Here is a 15,198-nt window from a genome sequence, read left to right as displayed (position 1 = left end):
ACTCTTGGGTGCATCTCATCAGGCCCCATAGACTTGTGAGTGTCTAAGTGGTGTAGCAGGTCACTAACCATTTCCCCCTGGATTATGGGGGCTCCATTCTGGTCCCCGTCCCTATCTTACAACTTGGGGGGCTGGGTACCCAGAGAACAATTGTCCCTGCTATTAAAGACTGAGGCAAAGAAGGCATTAAGTATCTCAGCCTTTTCCCCATCCTTGGTCACTGTGTTCCCTCCCCCACCTACTAGGGGCTGGAGATTCTCCTTAGCTCTCCTTTTGCTGCTAATGTATTTGAAGAAGTATTTTTTGTTGTCTTTTACAGCAGCAGACAGATTGAGCTCTAGCTCAGCTTTGGCCCTTCTAATTTTCTCCCTGCACAGCCTTGCTACACCTTTGTAGTCCTCTTGACTTGCCTGCCCCTTCTTCCGGAGGTCGTAGACTCTCCTCTTTTTCCTGAGTTCAAGCCAGAGCTCTCTATTCAGCCAGGCCGGTCTTCTTCCCCACCAGCTCGTCTTTCGGCACCTGGGGACAGCCTGCTCTTGTGCCTTTAGGACTTCCTCCTTGAAGAATGTCCAGCCTTCCTGGACTCCTTTGCCCATTAGGGCTGCCTCCCAGGGGACTCTGTTGACCAGCCTCCTAAACAGGCCCAAGTCTGCCCTCCAGAAGTCTAAGGTGGCAGTTCTGCTGCACCCCCTTGTCGCTCCTCCAAGAATCAGAAACTCTATCATTTCATGATCACTCTGCCCAAGACGGCCTCCAACCATCACATCGCTCACAAGTCCTTCTCTGTTTGTGAACAAGAGGTCCAGCGGGGCACCTTCCCTAGCTGGCTCACTCACCAGCTGTGTCAGGAAGTTACCTGCCACACGCTCTAGGAACCTCTTAGACTGTTTCCTCTCTGCTATATTGTATTTCCAGCAGACATCTGGCAGGTTGAAGTCCCCCACAAGAACAAGGGCTAGCGATCGTGAGGCTTCTCCCAACTGCTTATGGAATGGTTTGTCTGCCTCTTCATCCTGGTTGGGTGGTCTGTAACAGACTCCCACCACAATATCTGCCTTGTTGGCCTTCCCCCTGATTCTTACCCATAGACACTCCACCCTATCGTCACCACCATTAAGCTCTAAACTATCCAAACACTCCCTAACATACATGTCTGTGGAGTGCCAGTGTTAACTGCCACTGGTAACAGCCGCTTCCAGTGAAATTCCCACGTCAGGTTTCACTATGCTGATTTAATTGATCCACATGACAAATCTTCGCTAGTCAGGAAAAGTGAGTTTAGGTGAGCATAGCAATCCCCACAGTAGGTGACCTGGCCATCCCTGAGGCTTGATGTCAAAGGGACCTGCTACTCTTGCTTATTATTTTTGCGTCAGCATCCCAAATAAATTGATTTTCCATCATGAGAAGTACCACCTTTGCATGGCAAGTTAGCAGGAAGCCAAACAAAAGAGGTGCTGAGGAAGTTTCTGTGTGGCAGTTCTATACAGCGAAGCATGCAGGGGAAAGGCTTGCATCGATACTCAAATCAAGCTCTTTTTTCCAGTGAGGAAAGAATATGTTTCTGTGATTCTTTGCCAGCGACACTTGACAGCATCCTTAGGTCCAACCCTATGAACTCCAAATTCTCCCAAAAGCTGAGAATTGAGGAGAAATTCCAGAGGAAAGACCAGATTAATAATCTGCTCTGCACAACAAAACAGAAATGAACAAACAAATTCTGATGAAAAGCAGGAGAGAGAGGGGTACAAGCTCTAATTCCCATGAGATGTCTGTGTTCAATTATTAATGCACTGAACGCTCAAATTCTGAGAGTGAGATAAATGTCTAGGTCAATGAAGGAAAAGGGTGATGCTAATAAACAGGCCAGAATCTTAAAACGTTACAATAATTTCAAAGGTCAGTTCTGGGAAAAGAAGGAAAAAAAAAAGAACATGACTAATCCAGTAGATTAATCTTTCTTTCCTTAAGTACATTTAAGGATTGAGGTGTGTCTTGTTTGCTAGCCTGCATTTTCGGCGCTGGAACTAGGGAAAGATAACCAATTTCTATTTTTCACTTGGAACTGTAAATGGCCTCTGTAAAACAGAGGGTATCTTTCATTCCTACAGAAGAACGACTCGATTTTTGAGCAGCTCATAGTTCATAAATGCAGCTAACTAATTTTTAAGCTAGGTTTATTCTGTTTATTTCTGTACCCAGGTCAGCTTTGCATGGGAATATAGGAAAACACAGAAAGGGAGCTCCTGCTTTATGGGGGGGTCTCACCCTTTACCCTCCGTTGCAAAGAACTGTGAAATAGATACTTTGTCCTGAAAGTTCATAGAACATCTATCCCACATACCCATGTGAGGAAAAAAAGATGTCATCAGTATATTTAGTCCTGCAGTAACAGGAAATTTGTTTGGGTAAATCCTTAGAGAGGGGACTATGCCTGCACACTACAGACAAAAAAAGATCAGCAAAAACTGAATGCTCGTGACTCTTACAGCAGGGGACAATTCCACTCTTACTGCAGATGTGGTGACTGGTGTTATCTGACCCAAGTGCTGGACACCAGCTCACCAGCCAGGTATCTGGAAGACTCAGCTGAAAATTCAGTAGTAGTGCATCCTGCCTTACAGCTGCCTTTAGCTGTGTCCCACCTTCAACGCTTCCGAGTAAAATCAACGTGCTACTCTTTAGCCTCAAAGCCAATGCCTTTTCAAGTAGCCAACAGAAATTATGGAGAATCATACCTAATACACCAGAAATACATACAAAGAATTATGATAAGCCAGTAGTAAGCAAGTGTCCTTTATGTCCAATCTTTTGGGGTAAGTCAATGCAATCAGATATCCAGAGATTAATAATCAGAGATACAAAGAAGAAATTTTAACTCAAGGATCATAGAAATGAAACCATCAAGCTTTATCTTAAAACAGTTTAGGTTCCTTGCTCCACTGTCTAGCATGTAAAGCAATTGTAGAAACTCAGAGGTCCAGAAAACTTCAATTTCCCAAATAAATTTATTCATGGAGCTGATCTTGTACTAATATTACCTTTTAGTTTAAAAAGTGACTTTCTTTTAATTTATTCCCCCATATGAAGTGGTGTCATAACCCATCTCAACCTTCATTTCACCAACAAAATTAACCATTGTTGCCTCCTAATTTATGTCCCTATTGTACTCTTTCCTGAACCTCTTCTGATAGGAGGAGTTATTCTGCCTTTCAGCATGGTGTCTGCATACAGACTAAATGAGATCTTAGCCTGTGAGAAGACACTAATGGTTTCCTTTACTGGAAATCCTGTGGCTGATGCAGAGTAGGATTATCACTTTTGTGTCAGAATGGCGGGTTCTGACAGAGGTTAACAATGTCTGCTCTTCCTGAATTACCTCCATCATCAGTGGAGCAAGATAGGCTGCTTCAGGGGGCAGAAGTGAGCAGGAGCCTGGCTGGAGACAATACCAGTTTTTTAAATGCAAAAGGAAACCCAGTAGATACTCCTTCATTTCATCCGTCTTCCCAATGATTTACTTCTGCGCCAGAGGAACAAGTACTTGTAAAACATATTAAGTTTGCATAAAATTCCATTACTTTGGTAAAATGAAGTCATGTTAAGAGACAGAATTTTGCACTGTATCCATATTAGGAAAATTAATTCTTTGGACATATTTTTTAATCTCTACAGGTGGTCAGGCTTTGGATTGCAGTAGAAGAAATGACTTCACCATCTTCAGCTGTACTGGTTGTTATTTTTGGCTGTTTCATACTTCATGAAATCTGGTTAATTATTATTGGTTTTTTTAATACTTATAAGTCCTTCTGGGTGAATTTTATAAAACATTTATTTTTATTGCTTATATAACTACCTAAAATGTTTTTCTTGGTAGACAACTGTACTGTTTTTGCCAAAACAGATTCTATTTCAATTTTGGGAAATTGTTGGAAAGCTAATATTCCCGTTTTCAGTGGTGCCTGTGCCATGTTATTAAACTAGGCTTTATGGAGATGAAAAATTGTTCTTGACAGGAATCATAACCATTTGTTTACACTAACTAAGCTGTATGGCTCTATCCCATTTGAAATTCAGTGCTGTTCCTGTCATGCAGTGATGCTTAACCGGTGACTTCCTAGCTGCCTGAAAACCCTCAGAGGTCTCCACCGTAAACTTCTCAAACATTTCATGGCTGTGTCTGGCCCTCCGCATCCTGGAAGAGACTTAGGCCTGTGCTGGACTCGTGAATACTCCTGTTTTGGTGCATCTGAGGAAGTGGAGCCACCAGGATCACTGCAAGGACAGAACTGCTAAGGGAGGTCTGGAGGAAATCTCTTTACCTATGTAGTCCAGCAGGCAACCACATCATATAATCTCTTTCTTAAACTGAGCAAGTATCTTCCTAAAAGTAGCTAGGTTTCTTGCCATCAGTATTTCTAATGAAAAGCTATTATAACACTTAGTGGTGTAATGATTAGAAACCTTATAATTCCCACCCTAAATGCAGTGGTGATAGGTTTTATACTCACTTATTCTTCTGGCAAGTATGTAAGCTTAAGCGGTTCTTTTCATAGTTTTTGTTTGATGGATTTGTAGACAAAGGAAGCCTCTCATCAGCCTTTGTTTTGCCTAACTAAATAAGACATGCTCTTAAAAGTTTCCTGTCATAAGACATTCTTTTCATTTCTCTTACCACTCTTTTAGACTTTCCGCGTATGGATTCAAGTCTGACTTCACCCTGAATGTGACTTGTACAAAATACTCCAGGTAACGCCTTACTGATGCTTTGCAGAATTTACTGGCTTCATTATCTCTCCTGGAACTTTCCTGATATATCCCAGGATCATGTTTGCATTTTCCTCACAAAAGTGGTTTCTTGCCGTTTTGTGATCAGCTGGTTTTCCTCAGTTTTTCCTCAATGGTTTCCAAATAACTGACTACAAAGTGAGAATTCCGTAGCATTTTATTGTTTTTACTAGTCCACTTTGCATGCCTGTTACTCATGTTCTTGTTGTTTTGTTCCCCCTGCATGATGTCGCCTGACTTCGTGTTGTCATCAGAATGATGTCAAGGATATTGATAAAAACACTAAGTAAAACCAGCCCCAAGATTGATCTTTCAGGAAGTCACCATTAGTGACTTACTTTTAACCTGATACTATTCCTTTTCAGTATGATGTATGACTATCTAACCTTTATTCAGTTTCTTGTTCACCTCATGTTTCCTCTGCCAATTCCATCATCTCCAGCTTAGTTCATACTTTTTCATGTAACATCACATCAAAAGCTGCATGGGAGTCTAAGTAGATTCATTGTGCTTCATTTTTCATATTTAAAAATGGAGACAGACACTGCAGTAATGTAGCAAGATGTACTGCCTTTGCCATCATGGCCAAAATCATCATCCATCTGTTGTTTTTAATCATAATCTCCGCTTAACGGTAGAGATCCTGCTTCTTTCCTTCTTGTCTTTTTGAACACACATGCAAACCTTTTTGCTCTGTGTTTTAATATCTTCACTAAGACTATTTCAAATTGATTTTAACAATTCTTATTTTACGTTGTATTTTTTAGCTTCTAAGACATAACTTTTTTATGGATCAGTCTTTTTTTCTATTACTTTTTGACACTCTGCATATTCATAATATCTTGCTTGAGATGGTTATTTAACCAATTAGGTTTGAAACTTATTCCTGCACGCATTCATTCCCACGATCAAATATTTTCATCCCCTTTTGACCTGAATTAAGACCTCTTTCACATTCACATCCTGAAATCCCTTCTATAGTTTGATTTATTTCATTCAATTATTCTCTTAATTATTAAAGCTTGTCATTTTAGAACAGTGAGTTTTAGTTACAGACCTACTTTGTTTATCCTTTGTTTAATTATATTAAATTATTCCATGGTCAGTCATGTAAGGTTATTTTCCTTGACATCCTTGAAGTAACATACTAATTACTTAACAAAGTCAAAAGTAGTATCATCTTTTTACTGCTTCCCTGACTATTAAGTGAAGAACTATGCTACTGTTGATGTGGTGAACACTTGGACGTTACTCATTTCTAGTCTTTGGATAATGAAGTTCTTTTTCCAAGTGTCACATTTCCCGATTACATTTCCCTTTCTAATCATATTATTGAATTCCCTGACCATACCAAAAGCCAAGCCTTGGAGTTTATGCTCCAATAAAACTTTTCAACTCCCCGTTCTCCATAGATAACTCTTGGATGAGTCAATGCTGTTTTTTACACACTGTTCTTTCTTTTGTATTTCTAAGGTGAATAGATTGAATCTGTTTTCACTTCCTTGCTTCCCTACTGACTGATGACAGTTCTTGCCCTTACATCATGACATTACTTCAATATACCGTGGCATGGTAATATTTAATCACAGCTGTGGAATTTTGAGACCTGCTAAGGAAAGGTCCAAGGATGACATATTAGAGAGTAAGAATGATGGATACTTGTTCATAGCCCTTCCTGAAAAGATCCCAGAGTGCATGCTAAACTTTACAAACCAATTACAGCCTATTCTATTGAAGGAATTGCATCACTCATCATTGAAATGCAGCTACCTCAGGGAGAAGGCAAGGAACTTTTTAATAGTGTACAAAAGTATTTCAACACTTCAGGAGAGAAAATGAATAATACCATAATCAACTGAGCAGAAAGAGAATGTTTAGGTAAGTAGTCATATATAGTTGTTTTAACTGGATGTAGGCCAGAAACCTAGGAAAAACCTACTGCTAATGCAAAAAAATGGAATTGGGATTTTTAAGTCACAAATGATCAAGTCCTTTAGTTTACACTTACATCTTAAAACACAACACCTCAAGCAGCGGAGTCATAGCAGAGCTTTCTTTTATAACTGGGTTACCAACATTGCCTCCTTCAGTGGGTAGGCATGATACCTGATTTCCCCAAGAACCTACAGGCAGTGCCTGCAGGCAGACTGGCTCCTTCAGCTGTTTTCAGGGCATTTCTGCTTTTTCTTGCCTTTAAACTGCTAGGTTTTAGAGGTAAATAAGGCTAAAAAATGTTTTATTGCATTGGTTTCTGATGAACCAACTAGCAAGATAAGAGATTCCCTTACTTCCTGCCTGCCCAAATACTGAAGAGAAGTCTCTATCATGACTGCTGGTTTTGAGTGTGCTTTCTTGTGTCCAAAGACTTTGAATGGAGAATTCAGAGAGGAAGAGAGAAAACAGGAAAATGATGTGCAGTCACAAGGCAATATTCCTTCTTTACAATTATAAAAGATCAGGAGTCCTTTTTGAAAAGGTTACAAATAATGTGGATTACTCTAATCACGGTGTTAGTCTGTCAGCAGCACTCGTGATAGTCTAAAACGTAGCTGTATTCCATGTACATTTTAGCTTGTACCATCACCTACAGGAAGATGTAAGGGATTGATTTGGAATCTCTTACAAATAGCAAAATTGCAGTGCGGTCAGGCTCAGTAGGATCATGTCAAGGAATTTACCAGAGAAATAGCTGTTGTGAATGTATGCATACATAAGACAGAGGCTTTTATTGTTTTTTAATTACATTATCAATGAAATGTATATATCTTCAGGGAGCAATGTGACACAGGAGAAAACCATACTGGCTAGAAGGGCATTTCTCCCAAGGTTGTATACAATAGAAAAAAATCTTCTAGGATACATGTTCAGCAGATATGTTCTAAAAAGGATGAAAAATCTCTCCTATTTCAGAACTCAGGCTGAACTGACACTTTCATTACATGAATAATGGATAATTTCTATATGAGTCAGTCCACTGGAACTGGAGTGAAACAGAACTTACTGAACAGCTAAGCAGAAGTGACTGAATAAATTCAGAAGTTATCCCAAGAGGGACAGTTTTTCCTGCATCTCTTTAAGAAAGCTCTTTGGTTGCTAAATCTTTCTCTCCTTGTTTGATAGAACATTAAAGTCTATGAGCTAGCCAGAGATAACACCTTCCTTTTTGGCTTAGAGAACATTTAACAAGGAAATGAAAGAATATGTGCTCAATTTCCAGGATAAAAACAGGTTGACAAAGTGCTGAAATTATCTGAAATAGTTCTGACATTGTACAGGACTGTGTAGAGAAGCAGCAACACTACAGTCAGTCGGTTATTTAAATTAGTCAGTGTTAGAAAAAACTATAATAAACACCAATCTTGGCATTATTATCGTAGGCATGCTTATCGTAGGCATCTGAGTAGGTATAAATACAGCAGATTAAATCTTTACCTATTTTAAATTATTATAACTATTGACTTCAGCAGAGTTATAGCTACTCTAGTGTTCATAAACAGAAGACACAAAAAATGGACAGAACAATTATAATTGTCCATATACATTTCAGAGTAAATTTGTTGTCACTTTCCAGAAAATTGATCACTGTCATGGAAAACCAGTGAAAATCTCTTTAACAAATGCAACAGGTAGCATAGGAATAGCTTAGGTTAGAAGAGGAGAGAAAGTAAAATTGGAATTACTATAATAAACATACATACATCTATAATGGCATTATATAAAAATGGTATATACATAATATATGTTACATGATGATGTGTGTATATATATTTTTATATACATATATAATCATATTTATTGTGCATTGGTTTTGTAAAGAAGCTCATAAATGGATGATGGAAAGCTGTTGAAGCCAGGGAAAGACTGGCTTTCTGGAGAATAGATTAAATGCTAGAGAAGGGGAGAGTAAGGATAAAATGTGACTGAAGCTTTTAAAGCAGTGAATACTGAAAACTACATTGTATGAACTGAAGAAATTGAAACTTTGAGTTCTCAGGAACCCGTAAAACTTAAAGGCAAGAAAGATTTTTTTTTCCACAGTATATAATTAAGTAATAGAACTAATTTTCAAAATATGTAAATGAAGCCAACAGTTTGAAGCAATTTATTTAAGGAAAAGGCAAGAAAAGACACTAACCCTTTTGCTTCAAATGAAAAGCAGCTGTCTGCAAATGGGCATTTAGAGTAAGATTTATTGAACGGTCAGGTTATTCAAACATTATGCACTTAGTTTTAATTCTGATGGGGTTACTCTACATTAAGAGTGGCTACTGAGAGTCATTAGTAGAAAAAATGTCATTTTCTGTTGACTCACTGAAGCAGGTTACACCAGGAGTACCAGGAGAAACTCACTAAGCAAAGTGATTCAGTTTGAACTGAGTCACCTTTAAGGACTGTTCCCTAAGAACAACCAAACATTGTGAGAAGGTTTGACCTGATTTTTTTTTAATCTTTTTCTATTATTTTTTTTCTTCTTTTTCTATTTTTTCTATTATTATATTTTCTATCTTTTTATCTATTTCTATTAAAAGGCCTCTAGTTATAGGATCAAAGAGTCACTCAGGTGAGAAAGGGTTTCAGGAGGTCTTTGGTCTAACCACCTGCCCCAAGCAGGGCCATCTCTGGGATCAGATCAGGCTGCTCAGGCCTTTCTCCAGGCAGGTCTTGAAACCCTCCAAAGATGGAGCCTGCCGAACCTCACTGATTCCACTGCTTGACTGTCCTCAGGGCGAGAATCTTTTTCTTTATATCCTGCCTGAACCTCTCTTGTTTCAACTTGTGTCCGTTGCTTCTTGTCCTTCCACCAGAGAACTGGTCTTCCCGGCTGTCATCTGAAAACTTGCTTGGTAGTCCTTTATTATACAACATGCTTGTAAAAATGTCAGGGAAAACACCCACCCTCCCTGTAGAAGACTTTGTGTACTGTGTTCTGGCTGACACTGCCAATATTGATTACACTGACACTGATACTCGGCTTAGGCAGGCTGTGGTTCTTGCATTTGTAAATGTTATGTCTCTCTTTCTCTTTTTGTTTGGATATATTATGAACATTTTGCCAGCATGTGCTTATCTATACTATTTCCTGGACAATTTTAATGTGTTCATATAGTCAGTAAAGGAAAGTGTGACTATTAAGAAACTAAACAAAATCTGCACATAATTATGTTTTGGGTGGCAGTTTTCCCTGTGTGTATTTTAGTATGAAAATCTAATAAAGAGATATTAAAAAGGATTTTCATTTCAAAACAACCTTGAAATGTCTTTCATAATGACATTTGATACTCCATTACAGTCATGCTTCAAAAGCGGGGGGGTGGGGGGGAGTAGGCAGCTGTCTACCAAAACGCTGGATGTTGATGTAGCAAGCTTAGTAGGTACTGGATAGAATATGTCATCAGGCACCTCAGAGGAGAGATTTTCTTGAGGGTTTTATAAATAAAGCATCTTGACAGACTTAGGAAAAAGACACTAATGTTATGCAAAATATATATTGTCTATAGCTGCATATATTCTAGATGATTGATGAGTATACATTGTAAAAGTTCAGGTCACAGGTATTGACATAAGGCTATTTTAGTAGAATCATTTCTGAAATCATACATTGTTCAGTCAAAAAAAGAATAGCAAAATTTGGCCCATAATGAAGGACTTTGTCACAGTACAAGGCAGTCAAGATAAGACTGCCACCAAAACAGTCTAATTAAATGCTAAGGACTATGGATGGGAGTCCACATTTGCTATGGCTTTCCATAGCAACAAACATTTGCTAGCACTTAATAAATAATGAAGCAATCCTGTATTTCATGGGTTATGCAGGTTGTCAAATAACTTTACATCAAGACTTTTCTTTAAATATGTTTCCTAGTTTTTTTAAGGAAAAGTAGAAGGAGAAGACACAAAAAGGCATGATTGAAAGAAGCTAAATATATTGTGGGAAGGAGCCTGTAGATTAGCTTCTTTCTGGCTGAGTTAGTCTGATCTACAATCGGAATGTGAGATTTGGGGAACTTTTTTTTTGGCTTGTAAGGATACATAATGTAACCTATGGTTAACATTGGTTACAATATGGTTAACTAATATGGTAACAATATGGTTAAAATTTTAATTGGACTACACTCAAATTGAGTCTTTGTCCAGCAACAACAACCTCCGTTTTTCACATGCACACCTGTTAATATATTTTAAAGGAAATACTAAAAATGTGTTACAAGTAGAGACATAACATATGTCAGTAAGAATAAATTAGGTGATTTAGAATTGTATTACAATCTTCAAGGTGCCTGGTTGGTGAGCCATGCTCTAAAGCATTGCAGATTGACCTCAGCTGGAAACAGGATATAGCTGAGCAAGTAAAATTGCTGTGGCGGATCCTTGTCACTCCTGCTCTCTTTGTGTAGCACATTATACTCTCACTTTGGTCTCTTAGTGTGGAGCTAAAGTTTGTAAGAAGTATTGGAAAATATTTTGTGGTCTGTGGTGAGTTGGGTCAAACGTAGTCAAAGCTGTATGGATCTGCGTCTGTTGCACAGTTGCATGCAAACTTGGAGGACTGAACTCCAACTGAAGATCCATTTGGTCCCTTTCAGCAGCAAATCCCCATCTGGGAGCAGAGAGGGAAATAAGAGTGGAGATTTAAAGCTGCAAAGGCTGAGATGTTGAGGAGGAACTCACAGGGACAAATTTCCTAGCAAGAAGAAACATTATAAAACAAAAGGCAAGCTCCACCTTGAAACAAGGAAAATGTTATTTGCTTTAGAAAGATCTAAATATTTCTTGTATTGTATAAGATAAATTGCAATTTGTTTTCCTTTTGCTGAGTCTGTACATGTTTTTTTCAACTGTCACCTATATCAATGGTAAATTGGAATGTGCCAGAAGAGTTGGGGGACATTTGATCTCCTGGGGCACCTTTGGTGCCTAGACACAAGAACTGGCAGCACTTGCTTTTTTTGAGACTTATTTCAGGGTAGTGTGGGGGGTCTCTGCCCTCATGAAGCATGCCGCTGAGCTGATGGCTGGATCCTTCCTAATCAGGAGAATCTAAAGTGTTTTAAGCCCAGCATATTTGTACTGACATACAAATAGGATGAATAGCTACAGAAAGGATTAATTGGCAGTGTTAATTTAAATACTAGATGACCATAAATGCAAATGTGAATATTAGTTAGATATCAAAATTGCCATTTTATTTTTCTTCTAAAGGGAGTACTGCTTTCTAAAGGGAGTAAATGCTCCCTAAATTGTAGACACCCTCTAGTTATCTATAATACCCTCACTTTACAAACAACAATCTTTTGAAACATCCCTTTCAAAACTCTAATAACTCGAACAGATGTTCAGTCAAACAAATATTTTATGAGAGATGTCAGTAAGCTCTCAGATATAAAATTTGGGATGGAAATCAAAACTTGTAAATAGATACATAAACAAGGTCACTATTTAATAGGTCGACAGCAATTGCACATGGAAGAAAAATGTTATAAATCCTTTCTGCCTATCATAGTCCAGTGCATATGTTAAAGAAAGCAAAACTAGTCAAACACTGAAAGGTGGGCTAATGTGATTCTCCCAAATAAAATTATTTTTTTCTAAAATACATTAGATGTTACAGTTAAATCTATCAAATAAAAATTCACATGGCCATGTTTTTTTCATTTCCAGCTTAAAATAACAATACTGACCTTGGCACGAGGTAAATTCTTGAGATTAATGATCAGCTTGGGTTAATGATCCTTGGCTGTGCTGCTGACCTTCATCTCCTCCCAGCTGGTCATTAATCCTCAGGAAATTTACTCCACCTTGACTGTTAGTACTTACATAGCCCATGTACAAACCTCAGGAGCTGTGGTGAATATGTAAGTGGTACTTCGCATTGAGAACTCTTACAACAGAAAACAAAGCAAAACCAGCTTTGAAACCTTAAAAAATCAGAAAGGCAAATCATATAACTTTGATCAAAGTATTAGTAACAGCCTTCATTGTGCGCTGTTTTTTCTGTATGAGTCTTGGAGCAATTATTGAAGAATATTACAGAATATGAAAAATGTAGCATTTGGCATTGACTATCTGGTTCAGGCATTTCTAAAACAGCTATCAACTTTGAGCTTAAATGCCAAATACAATATTTTGTCTTGATGTAATTCTTCAAAGCACTGTTCATTCTCCTTTCACTGGAAATGGTGCAAATCAGAACAATGCTTTTATGAAGGTATAAAATGAGTGGGGAGGGTTTTGCTCATCAATTATTTTTCCATACCCACCTGTCACATAGTTAACTCTTGCACTTAGCTACAGCTTATAGATGGAGATTACGAGGCAGAGAGAAGACGTGATTTGCCTAAGACCTTACAAATAGCCATGTATTGAGTTATAATTAGAAGATGAGATTTTTCTAGTTAATGCTGATGTTACTGTTTGTTCCTGAAGACCATTTTTCCTTGTCTGTCTGTGCTAAGGGTGTGATATTTATATACCTGATAATGGTATATAAACCAGAGTTGCCTTTCCAAGCACTAAGAACTTCACCAGAGTTCCAGATATAGAAACAAATAGGAAGAAAAATAAGTGATATGATACTCCTTTCTACAGCTGTTTGAACTGGCAGTTCTGGAAAAACAAAGAAACAACACAAACCCCATGACGGAAATCAGACATAAATATTTCATGGTGTCAAAGGTCTTACTGTTAAATTTGGATCTAACTAAGCTTCCTTTTCCCTCCAAAAATGAACAAACAAGAAACCAGGAATTTGAGTAGAAAGACATCCTAGAATACTTTAGCTGTGTAAGTTAATGTCTGTAGAATTTATTTAAGCAAAGACACTTTTCTTTGCAAATTAAAGGCTTTAAAGGCCAAGGAGGCTAATTATTATAGTGCAGACCACCCTCCTGTAGAACAGAAGCTGTATAACCTCAAATAGGGTATATGGAACATCCTTTATAAAAATACCCATTTGATTTGCAGACTGCCTCTTGCCTTGCATGTGGTGCTTGGAAAGAAGCACGGCGCACAGCGGCGCACCCGAAGGAGGGGTGCGGGAATGAAGCGGGTCATTTCTCGGGTGAAACTCAGCGCTGGCAGGGTACAAAGTGCACAAGTTTACACTTCTCTTTGAAGAAGTCCAGCTCGGTCTCTCAGGCGCACACAAGTGGGCTGAGGGGCTCCCGCCGCACTGGGGGTATACTGGCAGAACGAGAAAAGTAGCGGGCCTTAGCCTGCATTCCTCCTCCCGAAACTGCTCACAAATAGATAGCTGTGTGCAACACATCTTATTTAAAGATAAATTTGAAATTTATCGTGCTGCTAATGCTGCAATAACAAGTCGTACCTGGGCAAGGGTGCTTATTCTCCATCCGACCATGAGCATCTCTAGCACTCCATAACTGGAGTAGGGAAAAACGAATTCCCCAGTCATCAGCAGGCTGAATAATGTCAGCCCGGTTGTACGTCATGCTGGTAGCAGCCAGAGGCCAGGCTTGGCCTGGTTTGCTTCACTGTGGAGCCCCTGTTCCACCTGGGATGGTAGCGGGCTCCCTGCAGGTCTTGTGAAGCTGGCTGCTCTTCACTCAGAAGCAATGGGACACCCATTAGAATAGAAAAAAAAACCAACAACCAACCCCCCAAAACCCCACTGTGTTCTGAACCCTTAGTCATTACTGGCGTGTTTGTAAATGGTTTTGCTAAAGAGACAAGATCTTACTTAATTTCAAATTGCACAGCATCCTTCATCGTCTTCCATTCTTTGTGACTTTCTCATTTCAGTATTCTACCAATCTAGGCCCTGCATTGCCTACCAGCAGTGTTCTGGCTAAGGAAAATTGGATGAGAAGCTGTGGAATTGCTGTATTTTAACCAACTAGGAAGATAACGAGTGAAAGATGTAAGGCATTTTTTTTTTCCCATAAACAATTGATCACAATGTCTTCCCAGTGTTCCCAGGTCTGCCAGTCAGAGAGGCAAAACCCCCCAGGAACAGAAATAAACCAGCTACTAAATGTTTTATTGCCAATGTAATTTCTGGCTCTGTGCAGATGCGGACAGAGCAAGCGAAGGAGTGGTTTTTCCCAAGAGAAGAAAAAGCATCAAAATGCAGTTACTTTATAAGGACTGGTGTTATGACAAAAGCACTTTTTAATGAGGAGAAGAGCCATCTTTCTCCACACACTATATATAACTTTATAAACCCTTCCTTTGAACTATTTTCATGCAACGTAAGCTGCACCCAAAAATCCATGAATCTCTTTAAAAAGTTAACATTTTATTGAAAGTTTTCTTACTACATTTTCATGATAGAAAAGTACAAATAATTTGACTTTTCTCTAGGTGTAAGAGGATGTTACTGAGATAAAATGAGAAGAAGTTCAGAAGTTAGTCAAAAGTCTGGTTTTAGTGCAATTGTGGTATCTTGTAATG

General features: G+C 38.7%; 1 long non-coding RNA gene across 1 annotated transcript; it reads left to right on the top strand.

Moving 5' to 3' along the window:
- The first annotated feature begins 4,200 nt into the window (after nucleotides 1–4,200).
- On the top strand, nucleotides 4,201–14,670 carry LOC140649035 (uncharacterized). The gene is made up of 3 exons (XR_012041446.1): nucleotides 4,201–4,301; nucleotides 4,687–4,749; nucleotides 14,548–14,670. It is a non-coding gene; the product is annotated as an uncharacterized lncRNA (long non-coding RNA).
- The last annotated feature ends 528 nt before the right edge of the window (nucleotides 14,671–15,198 follow it).

This window comes from Ciconia boyciana, chromosome 1, assembly GCF_034638445.1.
Source record: "Ciconia boyciana chromosome 1, ASM3463844v1, whole genome shotgun sequence".
NCBI classification, from domain to species: domain Eukaryota; kingdom Metazoa; phylum Chordata; class Aves; order Ciconiiformes; family Ciconiidae; genus Ciconia; species Ciconia boyciana.
The sequence above is the reverse complement of the archived record's forward strand: the minus strand, read 5'-3'. Positions and strand labels throughout refer to the sequence as shown.